Source organism: Mustela nivalis (genome assembly GCF_964662115.1).
Source record: "Mustela nivalis genome assembly, chromosome: 9".
NCBI classification, from domain to species: Eukaryota; Metazoa; Chordata; class Mammalia; order Carnivora; family Mustelidae; genus Mustela; species Mustela nivalis.
The window spans coordinates 63,831,609-63,847,739 of NC_139028.1; the positions used below are offsets into that span (position 1 = coordinate 63,831,609).

The following is a 16,131-nucleotide window of genomic DNA, read 5'->3' on the forward strand; positions in this document are numbered from 1 at the left end:
GATTAATGTAGACCAAGCATCACCGATTCAAAGGAATATTCTAATGAACTGTTATTAATGTTATTAACTTATTTTAGTGAGCAGCTATTCAATTTTTTTTTTTTTTTGGTGACTTAAATGTTGAATTATTGTAATATGAACCAAATGGTTTCTTAAGTCAGTTTTTCAGGGTAGATGCAAAGATAAAACTTGATTTTTAGCCTCAAATGGTTCATGATCAGGTAGGATAAAAAAATGTGTAAATGAGTTAGTATAGCATAAGGCGGAATGAAGTAGTTTCCAAATCACAATTATATGCAGCAAGATTATAAGTAGAGAAGCAGTCCATACTAGTAATGAACGAGCAGGGAAGACTTCTGTGTTTAAGACATTCACTATCAGTTACTGTTGGAATAAAATATGCCAATTCTTAAACACAGAGGCCCCCATTGCCCTTTGGCTCAGTTCTTAAAAACCTAAGGTCCATTTTCAAAATCTTTAGATCTTCATGAGTTAGAAATTTTGAGTATTTACTAAAAGTGGGTTTCTGGAGGATAGGAATTTTCTAAATGGAGAGTATAGTCTGATGGTTAAGAATATGGTTTGAATCCCAGCTCTGCCATTTACTTGCTGTGGGACTTTGGATCCATTTGCCAATCTGTGAAATAGAATAATGATAATGATAATGATAATAATGTAGCGTTACTGTTTGCTTAATTTTTTTTTAATTAGAGTATGCTTTCTTATGGATAAACACTTCATAGCAGAATAAATATCTGAATTATCTAAGATGAACAAGATTATGTGTGTGTGTGTAGACTAAAAATCCAGTAGTACAGTGGATTAGAAATTAGAACTATCCTGAAAACAAGAGCAGGGGAAATGAGTGTTCTAGCACAGATTTTTACTCTATGGCGTAGGATTCAGAGAGAGAGCAGCTGCTTCTTTGCTACCAAAGATGTTGTAGACATTGTTGACTTTTAGGTTTGGAACCGTTCTGGAATTGTGAGGATTCTAAAAGCCTTCATGCCAGTTTAGTTATCTAAGTATCTTCTTTGGTTTTTAAAATGTTTCCCCCTACTCCTTAAAAATGGTTAGTGAACAATTAATGAGACCCCTCCCCATCCTTCTATTTAATTTTCCATTATTCTTTGTGTGCTGTTAACTAGTTCTTTGTATCTTTGTGTTGGTAATTCAAATCAGTTAATCTGTTCTTGTGAATAAAATTGAGAGCATTCCAAATTCTTTTTTTGGAGACAAGTATATTGTACTCACTAAATTCTTCAACTGATGTCATGCTGAAAGGATGTTAAAATGTTAATATGCTTTATTTCATTCCCTTTTATTATGAATATTTTCAAACATTGAGCAAAGTTGAAAAAATATGACAGTTAACACTCATATACCACTTACATTCTACTGTTAACATTTTGGTATACTCGCTTTATCACATATCCATTTATTGATCATTCTGCCATTCATGAATTCATTTTATTTTTGGTACATTTCAAAGTAAATTGCAGACATAAGGACATTTCCATTGAAATACCTCAGATACGCTTTGTTTTTGAAAGGTTCATTTTCTCTTTTTCATTGAGTTGATGTTTTAGTCTTTTTATTCTTTATTTATATTCTTTATTTAAATTTTGGACTGAATCCACATATCTCTTTGATATGAGGAATTTGAGAGGGTGGAGGTTGTGGGGGGTAGGGAGGGAAAAAATGAAACAAGATGGGATCAGGAGCAGGACAAACCATAAGAGACTCTTAATCTCATGAAACAAACTGAGGGTTGCTGGGGGGTGGCGGGTAGGGGTAGGGTGGCTGGGTAATGGACACTGGAGGAGGGTATGTGCTGTGGTGAGGGCTGTGAAATATGGAAGCCTTGTGATTCACAGACCTGTACCCCTGGGGCAAATAATACATTATATGTTAATTAAAAAAAAAAGACTTCTGATGGTCAATGCTCAAAATTAGATTTACTTTTTTTGGAGGTTTGAACTCTTAAAAAAAAGATACTAGAAAGTCATCTTAGCCAGTTTTAAAAAGTATATTATGGCTTATACAATTGTAGCATTTTCTTGTAATTTGCAATATTTTAGGATATGATTGCTGATGAGGGCTTTTTGTTTTGTCTTGTTTCTAGATTTTTTGTTTATTTGAAAGAGAGTGAGAGCACAGCAGGGCAAGCAGCAGAGGGAGGGGGCAAAGCAGGCTCTCTGCTGAGCAGGGAGCCTGATGCAGGGCTTGATCCCAAGACTCTGAGCTGAAAGGCAGACACCCAGCCATCTGAGCCACCAAGGCACCCTGCTAATAAGAGTTTTGAAGACAGACAAATTCTTTCATACCATTAACCATTAGAAGCGTTTCTTGCTTTTAAATTTTGTAGAGGACCTCAACTAGATTATAAACTGTTTAAAGCTGAGAATGGTATGTCATTCCTTGTGGCTTTTGATCTATTTGAAAGGGAAAACCCAATATTTATTGATGTATTGACTCTTTGATATTATGCTCAAAACATTCTTAGCACTAATATTCTGTTGTTTTTTTTTTTTAAAGATTTTGTTTATTTATTTGGCAGAGTAGGCAGAGAGAGAGGGCGCAAAGCAGGCTCCCTGCTGAGCAGAGAGCCCGATTCGGGCCTTGATCCCAGGACCCTGGGATCATGACCTGAGCCGAAGGCAGAGGCTTTAACCCACTGAGCCACCCAGGCACCCAGCACTAATATTCTAAAGTTGAGCTTTTAAACTAATCCTAATGTATAATTTTCAGCAACTTTCTAGAATTTGTATTCATTATTTGATGTATACTATATATTATATAATGTATAATATAATGGAGTTCAAAAAATCATGATAGAAAAAAATTCATCATAGGAAACTATTTGAGCTATTTGAGTGTAATAGTGAGGTATTAAAATAAGAAGATATCTTTCCATTTTATAGACTTTGCATTTCTAGCCCATAAAAATTATAATGACCTAATCTGACATAGGTTTTCATAAAAATAATTTTATTCTTTTAAAATACTTGAACCATGGGCATTGAATTAGATAACCATTATAAATGTAACATCATTTTAAGATTAGATTCCAGATAAAATTTAAAGCACATCAAACTAAAATGATCTTTTCTACTGTTTTCATTGTTTCTTGAAATCTACATAGGATACTGCTTTTTGATTGTGTTGGAAGTGCAATTAGATAAAAATTACAGCAGGAGAAGGTCCTTTTTCTCTTGCTCCTCATATGTGTACATATGATACACATACACACACATGCACATATGCTCCTTTAGTTGGAACCCTCATTATGTGTCTGGTTCGAAGATTCTTTAGGGTCTTCCAGATTTAGTGCTGTTTTTCCTATCTGAATCAGATTGTGATTCTTTTTTTTTTTTTTTAATTTTACTTATTTATTTGCCAGAGAGTGAGTGTGAGAGAGAGAGAATGCGAGTATAAGCAGGGGGAGCGGCAAGCAGAGGGAGAGAAGGAGGATCTCCCCATTGAGCAGGAATCCTGATACCAGACTTGATCCCAGGACCCTGTGATCATGACCTGAACAGAAGGCAGATGCTTAACTGACTGAGTCACCCAGATGGCCTGGATTGTGATTCTTTTTTTAAATTAGAATTAGACACACAAATGAGAATTTTAGTATACCAGGAGACAGAGGCCATGTTGATGGGCTTATGTGCCCTTTATTCCCTCTCAATGATAGTACCTAAATAGTATCTAAATTTCAATTCTTTTAGAGCTCTGCAGTTAGGAGTGTTTTTAATCATCTGTGGAGTCCTGAGCTCTAACAGTGTCTTTGCCTACTGAATGAGAGAGGAAAATAGGCTTTCTCAGTGTTTTGCTCAGCCATCTAGAGCAAGGGTTGCCAAACACGTTTTGCATAGAACCAGATAGAAATATTTTAGGCTTTGAGGGTCATATGATCTTTGCCAAAATTACTCAACTTTGCTGAGTGAAAGTAGCCATAGACAACTGGTAAACAAGTAGATGTGCTTTTGTTACAGGCAAACTTTAGAGAAATAGACTGCAGGCTGTAATTTGGCAGCCTGTGCACTAGAAATGTGCTTCTTAAACTATCTGTTGTGAGGACTTTTTTTTTCTTCCTAATAATTCATTGATGTACACTTCTGTAAAGCATAATTAAAACTACAGGAAAATGATATTGAAAAGGACATATGATAGAAGCTTAAAAAATTTTAATTAAGTAGATAATAAAATACATTTTGATAGAGTAGTCATACATAAGGCAAAAGAAAAGAATTAGAAAAACTGTAAATGTTGTTACCTGAAAGTTTCATGTAGCCAATTAATATAGAGTTGCTATTATAGTCATAGCTTTTTTGTCATTCTAGAATATTAACTAGACATGTTGAGTGAAATTGCAACTCCCCATTTATTAAATGCCTGTATGCACACTAAACAAATGCTGTATACATCAGTAAAAATTTTAATGTGACAAATTTGCTGCTTGCTGTTAATTTATCTAAACTAGGTTGGGTTGACAGCAGTGCGACTCACAAAAGGTAATGTATATATATGTCAACTGTTCTTAGGTTTTATTTTAACAATATTCAGTGTAGAGAAACCAGACTCTCAGAAGAATGTTGATGAGAACTGAACTAGAGAAGAGACTTAAGAAATTTCAACAAACTCAGGATATACATTTCTAACTTTTCCCCAAGATGAAGTGATTTTTTACTTTCAGAATTTGTTTTATATCTTTGCTTTGGTAGTCTGTTCCAGCAGTTTATCCTATTGAGTTATAGTTAAATTTAAATTATCTCTCAAAGAAATGGATTCTAGATTCATAGATTTCTTATATTTAGATTTTCTTTGGATGGGAAAAAGATAGGAAATTTGTATGTATATAATGTATGAAGTGAAAATCCTTAAATAAATGTACAGTATCTGATCATACCTATTTCATTGAAAATTATTGTTAAATTATGGAACATGTCTTAAGTATCTGTTGAAACTCGGATCTTTGCAGTTTTAAGTTTCTGTTTAAATTTGTTAGTTAACAAATAGTGTAATATTAGTTTCAGGAGTAGAATTTAGTGATTCATCACTTAAAACATCCAGTGCTAATCACAAGTGCCCTCCTTAATACCCATTACCCATTTAATCCATCTCTCACCCATCACTCCTCCAGCAGCCCTCAGTTTGTTCTCTGTATTGAAGAGTCTGTTTTATGGTTTGCCTCTTTCTCTCTTTCTTCTTTCCTCCGATGTTCATCAGTTTTGTTTCTTAAATTCCACATATGAGTGAAATTATATGGTATTTGTATTTTCTGACTTATTTCACTTAGCATAATACTCTCTAGCTCCATCCACGTGTTGCAAATGGTAGATTTTCGTTCTTTTTCGTGGCTGAGTAATATTCCATTGTGTATATATACCACATCCTCTTTATCCATTCATCAGTCAATGGACATTTGGTCTTTTTCTGTAATTTGGCTATTGTTAATAAATGTTGCTAAAACATGGAGGTGCAGATATTCTTTTGAATAAGTATTTTTGTAGCCTTTGGTTAAATTCTTAGTAGTGCATTTGTTGGGTCTTAAGGTAGTTCTATTTTTAAGTTTTTGAGGAACCTCTGTACTGTTTTCCAGAGTGGCTGCACCAGTTTGCCTTCCTACCAACAGTGTAAGAGGGTTCCCTTTTCTCTGCATCCTTGCCAACATCTTTTGTTTCTTGTGTTGTTAATTGTAGCCATTTTAATTTGTATTTCCCTGATGATAAGTGGTGTTGAGCATCTTCTCATGTGTCTGATAGCCATCTGTATGTCTTCTTTGAAACAATGTCAACTCTTGTCTTCTGCCCACTTTTTAATTGGGTTATTTGTTTTCTGGGTGTTGAGTTTGATATGTTCTTTATAAAGTTTGGATATGAACCCTTTATCAGATATGTCTTTTGCATATATCTTCTCCCATTTTGAAGGTTGTTTTGTTGGTTGTTTCCTTCACTGTGCAAGAAGGAAATCCCAATATTTGCTTTGACGAAATCCCAATATTTGCTTTGGTTTCCCTTGCCCCAGAGGACTTTTATATAGTATGAAGCTGCTACAGCTGTTGTCAAAGAGGTTGCTGCCTGTGTTCTCCTCTAGGATTTTCATGGATTCCTGTTTCACATTGAGGCCTTTCATCCATTTTGGGTTTATTTTTGAGTATGGTATAAGAAAGTGGTCCAGTTTCATTCTTCTGCATGTCACTGTACAGTTTCCCCAACATCATTTGTTGAAAAGAATGTCTTTTTTCCATTGGATATTCTTTCCTGCTTTGTCAAAGATTAGTTGACCATAGAGTTGTGGGTTCATCTCTGGGTTTTCTGTTCTGTTTCATTGATCTATGTGTCTGTTTTTGAGCCAGTACCGTACTGTCTTGTTCACTACAGCTTTGTAATATAATTTGAAGTCTGGAACTGTGATGCCTCCACCTTAGCTTTTCTATTTTGAGATTGCTTTGGCTAATCGGGGTCTTTTCTGGGTCCATACAAATTTTAGGATTGTTTGTTCTAGTTCTGTGAAAAAATGCTGTTATTTTGATAGGGGTTGCATTAAATGTGTAGATTGCTTTGGGTAGTAAACACATTTGAACAAATTTTGTTCTTCCAATATATGAGCGTGGAATGTTTCTCCATTTCTTTCTGTCCTCTTTAATTTCTTTCATATGCATTTTATAGTATCCAGAGTACAAGTCTTTTACCTGTTTCATTAGGTTTATTCCTAGGTATCTTATGGTTTCAGGGGCAATTGTAAATGGGGTCAATTCCTTGATTTCTCCTGCTGCTGCTTCATTGTTGGTGTATAGAATTGTAACAGATTTCTGTATGTTGATTTTTTATTCCTTGACTTCACTGAATTCCTGTATCAGTTCTAGCAGTTTTTTGAATGATGATCTTTCATACTACTTTTCGCTTTGATCTTATTGCCACCGAGAAACATTAATGTGCCTTCCTTACATGGAAGTATGAAGTAATTAATTTAAAAAATGCCAAAGATATAGGACAGACATGTCTGGCTATCCAGTTCACATTTAAAGCATTGGGATCAAACCTTTTTTTTTTTTTTTTTTTTTTTTTAATCTTGCAGAAACACTAAGAATTCATTTCATTGTTCATTTTTGACAGAACATTTTCTCTTTGATAACCGTCAAAGCTTAGCATGTAGTAACTGTTATATATGATCAGTTTCCGATTTATCACTTAGTGAGAGAATTCTCTAATTTAATTACATTAGCCTTTAAATGATCCACAGTTATACTCTATTACTAAGCATACTGTTTAGACAGGTGATTTTTTTTTTTTTTTTTTTAATTATAGCAAGAGTTTCTTGATGATGGAAGCAGTGTATTGATTTACATTCTGGATAACTGTCCAGAGTATTTTCCTGTCATTATAGTTATATCATCAGAATATATGCTCATACAAAATTTAAACTCCAAATCACATTTGTTAACTACATAATCCTTTATTGATTTAAATAGTTCTGAGTTAGTTATGTTTGATAGTGAAACTGAATAAAATCTTTCTTAATACCATCCTGTTCAAATCACACAGTATACTAAAGGAATTGCCATGTTATTTTTGCAGTTATTAAAAAACATGGCTAGGTTTGTGTGTTCTGTGAATTATTTTTACATATCATTAGTCAGTTCTTTTTTTTTGTTTGTTTGTTTGTTTTTTTTAAGAGATAAATACGGCCTTTATACACAGGGAAGCGGGACGCAGCGGGGGCAGGGCATCAGTGGCAGCAGCAGCGGGGCAGGCAGGCCAGGCAGGGCCGGCCAGGCCCTATCAGTGGGAGAAAATGCCCCGGAAGCGAGCCTTGTCCTCTTCGTCCTTCTGCCGGATCCGTGCCTCCAGGGCCCACAGCTCCCGGCCCACGATGGGCGCCAGGGCGGGGTCCAGCTCCAGCACCTTGGCAAAGTCAGCCTGGGCCTCCTGGGCGTTCCACACGGCCGCGTGCGCCTTGCCCCTCTTGAAGTAGGCCTTGACGTTGTCGTCGTACTTGTTTAGGATGGACGAGCAGTGGTCCAGCACCTCGTAGTACTCCTGGGCCACCAGCTTGCACTGACAGTAGTTGAGGAGCAGCAGGGTGATCTGCTGGTCCAGCTGGATCCAGTCAGGGGATCCAGGCTGCTCCTTCATCTGCAGGTTCTTGAGGCAGGCGATGGCATCGTAGTACTTGGCGGCGGCCTCCTTCATGTGGCCCTCCCGGTACAGCTTGTTGCCCTCCTGGTGGATGAGCGGCACCGCCTTCGCCTTCTCCTCATCCGTCATGGCCCAGGGGTCCTGCTGGTACGTGCCGGGACTCTCCACCTTGAGCATCTCAATGTCGAAGATGAGAGGCTGGGGGTTCTGCTGCAGGGCGTCATTAGTCAGTTCTTGAATGCGTGGAACCTTGTGTGGTATCATTAGAAATTGTTTTTTTGTTGCAGATTCATTGGGTATTTCTAAGCAAATATTTATTTTTTTTTTTTTTTAAGATTTTATTTGTCAGAGAGAGAGAGGGAGAGCGAGTGAGCACAGGCAGACACAGAGGGAGAAGCAGGCTCCCTGCCGAGCAAGGAGCCCGATGTGGGACTCGATCCTAGCACGCTGGGATCATGACCTGAGCTGAAGGCAGCTGCTTAACCAACTGAGCCACCCAGGCGTCCCTCTAAGCAAATATTTTTGATGGAGTTTTCTCCTAATGTGCGTGTGTGTGTGTGTTTGTCTTTCTCCCTCCCTCTCTCTCTCTGTCTGTGTTAGTTTTAGTTTCTTGAAGAGCTACTATATAAGAAGCCTAGAAAGTACTAAGTTTATATGTGAAAGAAGGAACATTTGCTTCTCTTGGCTTTGTAATTCAATACACACTTTGAAATTATTTTTACTTTGAACTTAATTCTTTATATTTTCTATATAAGTGTCACTTAGACTTTGATGGTTTTATTGTTTCATAGCCAGCGCATCTCTTCAAATAACACTTTGTGGTTTTAGCATTTCACTTTCAATTATACTTACAAGTAAAATTAGTATGAACTCTTCAGTCTTACTTGTTTTGAAATTCTTTTACTTCATTTCCCACTCAAACCTCATTCAGAGAATGTGTATCTTCCCTTTATAGCAAATTCCTTTCTTTATGTGATTATAAATATACAGATATATACATGGATATATCAAAGTATAAAAAATGACCTTTCCCCTATCTATTTCTGTATATTATTGAATTGCCTTAATGACTTTTTTTTGAGCCTTGGAGCTGGAAGTGATGTAAAGGTTGTATATATTCCAACCCTCTTTACCTTCTTTCTTTCTTTTTAATATAGAGAGGGGGTTGGCAAACTGTAGCCATCTGACTTGACACCTGTTTTTGTAAGTAAAATTCTATTGGGCCATCATGTTCACTTGTTTACATGTTATCTGTAGCTGCTTTCTTGCCACACTGACAGAGTTGAGTAGTTGACACAGGGATTGTACAGCTGCAAAGCCAACAATATATACACTTTGGCTCTTTAGAGAAAAAAAAATTGCCAAACTCTGGTACAGAGACCTTGCAGCCTCTTTCTGAATTTAGTGATAGTAATTTCCCTGTCTCTTAGGCATTCATCTTCTAGTAGGAAAGTTCCTATTTATATTGAGCAAAAATATTCCCTTCTAAGTAAACTTCTTGGGTATATGATGGTTTTTAAGGAATCTGGAAACAGCTTTTATGCTTTTTCTTTCTCTTTCTTCAGGTCCACATCCCACTTCCGCATTTCCAGCCCTAAATTTCTGTAGTTTATTCAGTTCACATTTGAATGACCTATGCAACTCAGTTTTAAACCTTTTACTTTTCTTTTTGGGTTTTTTTGTTGTCATTATTCCCCAGACATTGATACTAAGATCAAAACTGAATTTAATAAACCTATGGGTGTAATTGTCTCAGAGAGAGCAGACGATTTCTTTCTGTGTTTTTATTTTCATTTTTTAAAAAGTTTTACTGTGTACTTTATATGTACTAGTTGCTCAGTGATGTATATTGGTTACTGTTGACATGGACAAAGTTACATTGTCCTGTTAGGGATCTATATAATTTTAGTGGCTCTTACCGAGCTTAAACTCAAAACCAGTAAGTCTTACATACTTTGCTATTAAATCAGATCTTCTCCATCCTACACTGAGCTATAACGGGATTTTTTACTCCTATGAGAGTCTTTTGTATTGAGTTTAGCCCATTGTGCCTGTATATTGAAAAGTTTTTGCATCTTGATTCTGCCATTCACATGTTTTCTGTTCATCTTAGCTCTTTATCATGTGAGAATTTGATAGTAGTGAATTACTCAGTGGTGATCAATTTTTTTCTGGGACTTTCTCTTCGAGTTTATTGTAGTACACTGAATTATTGCTCAGAAATAATCCTTCTGCACCCTTTCCCTTGGGGTGCAACATATATCCCTGACTTTGGACTTAGCTGTATGGCTTACTTGGGCCAAAGAATGGAGATAGAAGTGACAGTAGGTCATTTTGGAAGATAACATTTTAAGAGGACTTGTACAATTCTTCTAGCTCTCCTGTACTTCTGCCATTTACTAGAAGTGTTTGCCCCAGGTTACTACTGCCCCTGCAGACTGAGTCCCAGAATGAAAGATAAGAAGAATTGAACTTTGACCCACAGCCTGAAGCTGGAGTAGCTCTAGCCAACATGCATTAATGAATAAGGAATTAGCATTTAATATTTAAGCCACTGGCATTTTTATTTTTATTTTTTTAAAGATTTATTTATTTATTTGATAGACAGATCACAAGTAGGCAGAGAGGCAGGCAGAGAAAGAGGAAGAAGCAGGCTCCCCACTGAGCAGAGAGCCCAATGAAGGGCTCAGTCCCAGGACCACAGGATCATGACCTGAGCCAAAGGCAGAGGCTTTAATCCACTGAGCCACCCAGGCGCCCCGCCACTGGCATTTTTAACAATGTTTGTTACATAGCATTGATTCTGTACCCATACAGAGTTAACCAAGCCATTCTGTTTGTGGGGAGTCATCTCTGAAATGCCTATTTCCCTTAGACCAACACTAGACCATTGTGAACCCTGGGTAAAGGGAGATCAGAGGTAAATTTTGGGTCTCATAGGTGCTGAGGTACCTGGCGTGGAATGAACTGAGAGATCCTCTCTGAGGAAATTAAAATTCCTTTCTGAGGAAATGAACTACACCAACTAAGCAGCATATACACAGATACATCCTGCTGCTCTAGCTATGCCTCATATGCTTTGGGTAAATTTTTCTTGTGGTTTGACTTGCTACCATTGTCCTGTTTTTGTATTTCTTTCTATTCTATTTTCCCTTTCTTCCTCATCTTCTATGATTTTGTTCTCTTCCTAAAGTCTTGAAAATAGCTCATATTTTCATAGGTTATATATACTATGTAAAGATTGAATAAGATAGCCAGAGTTCTAATTGTGGCTGTACTGTTTGTTAACACAGTTACTGTAAATAAATTATATATACCATTTATTCCTCAACTCACAGTTGTTGATAAATTGAATGAGATGACAAGGTTATTGGTTTAGTGTCATTTGTATATATAGTCTTCTAACAAATACTGAGTGAATTTCGCCCTCGAAATTCAGTAGTTTGCACATTGTAGAAGAATTCAGTACATTTCATGGCATTCTGGTAATCACAGTTCTAGGAAATACTTGGTATCACATTGATGTCAGGTGAAAAGAAAAGAAGGTTCCATTTCTATTTGTGGAGGAAGGAACATAAATATTTACCACTAGAAATTGTGGGACAGTTTTATAGAAGTGCAGTTTTATAGAAGTGTTTTATGTTACATCATGGCTTAATACTTTATTTTGGGACTTCTTACAACATCATTGGAAGTGAATAGGTACCTCAGTGGTTGACATTTTTAAATATTTTTTTCTTCTATCTAAAGATACAAATCTAAGACAGAGTATAAGAAAATTGCCTGTGCTCTGTCTCCTCTTTAGTTAATTTATTCTGAATATAAATTCAAGTGTATATCATGCCACTTAGTATTAGAGATAATTATATTCTTAGAACCTTGGGTAACAAACAATAAATATAATGAAACTGACAACTTTTTTATTATTTTAGGCACATACGAGACAACTTGAGTATTTCATAAGAATCTTTTTTAAGTTTATTTTTTACTAATTTATTTTTTTAAGACTTTTTTTTTTTTAATTGAGAGAGAGAACTTGAGCTTGTGGGTTGGGCAGAGGGAGAGGGATAAGCAGACACTCCCCCACCCAATCAGGGAGCCTAACACAGGGCTCGATCCTAGGACTCTGAAATCATGACCCGAGCTGAAGTTAGATGTTTAACTGACTGAGCCACCAGGCACCCCAGTCTTTTTTTTTTTTTTTTTAATTTAAAAAGTAATTGTGGTTTTAATAATTTAAATAATACAGAGGTACATTAAGTAAAAATTGTCTTATTTCTTTTTGAATTCATTCTCTTACGTTTGGCATGCATCTTTTCCTGTTATGTATGCTCATTTAAAATGTAGTTTTTTATCCTCTGTAGGGAACTAGGCTCATACTTAAATTTCTTTTATTTCATGTCCTTCATATTAATAGTATATTTATCATTGATATTTTCTCCAGGTGAATACTTAAAGATCTCAAAATTTGGGGCAACATCATAGCTCATGTTACAGATGTTGTTTAACATCCACACTGATTGATCCACATCAAGTTGAAAGCAATACTGCAGTGAACATCCATGTTTATCTTGTTACACTTTTGTGCTTTTATCTTAATAATTTTGAAAAATGGCATCCCTCCAGCAAAACATATATGCATTAAAAATTTTATTTAATAGGGGCTCCTGGGTGATTTGGTAAGTTAAGCATCTAGCTCTTGATTTTGGCTCAAGTCATGATCTCAGGGTTGTGAGATGGAGCTCTGTACTGGGTGTGGAGCCTACTTTAGGTCTCTCTTCCTCTTCCTCTCTCCCTCCCCCCTCAACTTGCATGCACACTCTCTCACTCTAATAAAAAAAAATTTAACAGATCCCAGTAGGTAAAACAATGAGAAACTGGTAGAGAATTTTAATTAGAAATTTTTTTCCTAATAGGTGAAAAATTTTAAATGGTACAGCAATTTATATTTCTACTAATGATTTAAAAGAGAATCTGGTGCATCTCACCCTTACAGGAATGAGTGCTGCCAGTCATTATTTTTTTGACAAGCTGTACCAAAAATAGTATTTAATTTATAAGTTTTGTTTCTTTCAGTACTGGTATTTATGTGCATTCCCATGTTAGTAGATATTGCAGTGCCTTTTTGCTTTATTGGCTTTCACATACTTTTTTTTATTGGTTGTTTTTCCTTTTAAAATTAATTCATCGGGGCTTTTTGAAAGTTCTTACAGGAATTCAGGCAAGAGGTCTTTTTACTTTTCTTCCCATCTTTTGTTTCCGAATATTTTTATTTAACATACGAGAAAATTAACACATTATTTTCTTATATAATATGTATATTATTTTAAATACAGTATTTGTCTGCTATTTGCCCAATTTTAATATGTATTCTAATATATGTGCTTAATCTCTAAAAGACAAAAGTTTGAATTTTTCATTGTAGGTTGGTAGAATCTTGGAATTAAGATTTGGAAGTGCCTTTAGAAATATTTTTTAAAGTTTCTTTTTTTTTTTTCAGCTAATGAATTCAACAGTAAGAATAGAGGCAATAGTCATAGAATTTTACAGTTGAGCTTAAGAATGAGGTGATATTTATTTAGTATCTGCTGGATCCCAGTCACTGTGCTAGGCCTTTCGTAAGCTCATTATAATTCTCACACCAGTTATCTTCCTTTGGTTGAGTTTCTATGGGTCAGATTTTGAAGAAATTTTTTAACAGGGTGTGCATTGGAGATATCAGATGAGCAACCTGAGCTCCTAAGGAGTTAACTGATTTTTTTTTTTCAACTGAAGCTCAAATGCTCACAATTTATTTGGTCTCTGAGGCTGTGCAACGTATTAGAAGGAAAGAGTTCTTTGGGGGCTGCTTTGCATTTTTGTACTTCTTATTTATTTCATTTCATTTCTTTCCTTTCCTTTCCTTTCCGTTTCTTCTCTGTTCTGTTCTGTTCTTTTCTTTGTTCCAGCACTAATTGTTTAACTGATTTTCTGTAGCCAGTAGTGCTGTAGCTTAAATATCGGCCTGGCTGGGATTCCTTCCACTGTCCTCTATAGTAGTTCCCCTACCCTTAATTTTAGAAAATGTCAGAAAAACTGGAACTTAAATTAATAACAGTGAAAATTATGTATGTACTTTGCTTACAGTGGATTTAATGTAACAGGAGAAGAAATTCAGTAATTACTTTTTAATTTTGAAAACCAATCTTTTTGAAATTTATTAGGTTGAATGAATAATTTTGACCACCTAAATTTAAATATGAATTTTATCTTAAATCTTTTAAGAATTATATTTTATAGTTTTTTACCTAAAAAATTACCTTGCCTATATGCAGACAAATTTGTATGTGCCTGTTTTACTGAAATGTAGCTGATATGTGAAGGATCATAGGAGCACCATTTGCTGTGGTAGGAAAAAGAATGGTAGAGAAGTATACCTGGGGCCTTTGAGAATGATTGTATGGTTTGTGCCTCTGCTGAGCTATAGCTAAAATGGAAACTTGAAATCCAGTCCTGGTTTACCTTGCCCAACGGAAACCTTGTCCCAGACCCTTGCAGAAAGAGACCCCTTTCCTTCACACAGTTTCCTTGCCAAGCTGTTTCCCATGGAGTTGTGTCCTCCCAGAGGGGGCGCCTTTTCCTAATTTATCTACTAAAATGGTCTGTCTAAATCACACAAGGTTGACGTAAAGGAGGATAGTGGCAGGCCCTGAATGTTATCCGTAGTGACATTTGGGAACAAAATGAATAACACATATAGAGTCTCACTGGTAAATATTCTGTGTTCATCAGGATGATTAATTACTTTAATTGACAACCTGAAAATCTCTGAGGCTTTAGCAAGTCAAATAAAATGATTTCTTATTATTGTAACACTTTATTGCAGGAATTTGGTAAATGGCCTCAATGTGATCATTTAATTAGTGATCCAGGGTCCATTAATCTTGAGGCTCTGAAATTCTTCAGGGTCAAGTCCTCTGCTGGGTCTTTGCATCTAGCTAGTAGAAGAGGAAGGAAGAATAGGATTGCACATAGGAGATCTTGATGGGCCAGACCTGAATGTGGCACACATTAACTCTCCTTACCAGAACTCAGTCAAATGGTCACATCTGATTTAAGAGGAGGCTGGGAAAATATCATCAATGTGTATGCCTTGAAGAAGAAGAGAACATGGATACCAGTAAAGCTAGTAGTCTGACATAATGTGTGTTTTAAAAATACAGAAATAATTTTTTTAAATCTGAAAATATTTATCTATAGTGTGTACCTTGGGTCAGTGTTTTAAGAGAATAATATAAGTAGGGCGCCTGGGTGGCTCAGTGGGTTAAGCCGCTGCCTTCGGCTCAGGTCATGATCTCAGAGTCCTGGGATCAAGTCCCGCATCGGGCTCTCTACTGCTTCCCTCTCTCTCTCTCTGCCTGCCTCTCTATCTACTTGTGATTTCTCTCTGTCAAATAAATAAATAAAATCTTTAAAAAATAATAAAGAAAAATAAAAGTAGTATGTAATTTAACTGATTAGTTCCTTCAATTACACAAATGGTTATGGTAGATCTGGTAACCAAGATAGGAAGGAAAAATTTAACAGAAAACTTAAATTATGTATTACTTGGTGGGTTTCCCAGAAAAGTGGCTAGAGTGATGAATACTTGCTTATAAAAACCAGTAATATATGCATTCATTACTGAATAGTGCCTGTTAGTGATTTAATAGATGATGCAAAGAAGTAAAATATTATATAAATATTAAATATTAGTCTGTTATACATTTTTAAAGGTTTATAGTACTAGCCTCCATTGTTAAATTTCTCTAGTGTTATTAGATTCTTTTAAATGATTCATGTGATCGTGTGATTTGGTACTATTATGCTAGTTATCTTCTGAGCCCTCCTCTCTCCTGGTTAATTATGCTTTTACTGAGTACCTGTTGTGTATAAACCAATGGAATAAAGAAATTGGGAAAGTAGCAAAATTAGGAAATAAGATTCTTTCCATTTATCATGTTATATA

General features: G+C 35.7%; 1 protein-coding gene and 1 pseudogene across 4 annotated transcripts in view; one reads left to right on the plus strand and one right to left on the minus strand.

The window, feature by feature from the left end:
* Positions 1-16,131, plus strand: part of FCHSD2 (FCH and double SH3 domains 2) — a 284,078-nt gene that overhangs the window by 72,250 nt on the left and 195,697 nt on the right. The window lies entirely within an intron of this gene.
* On the minus strand, positions 7,649-8,408 carry LOC309841244 (AH receptor-interacting protein pseudogene; annotated as a pseudogene). Its single transcript has one exon. The product of its transcript is annotated as an AH receptor-interacting protein pseudogene (transcript).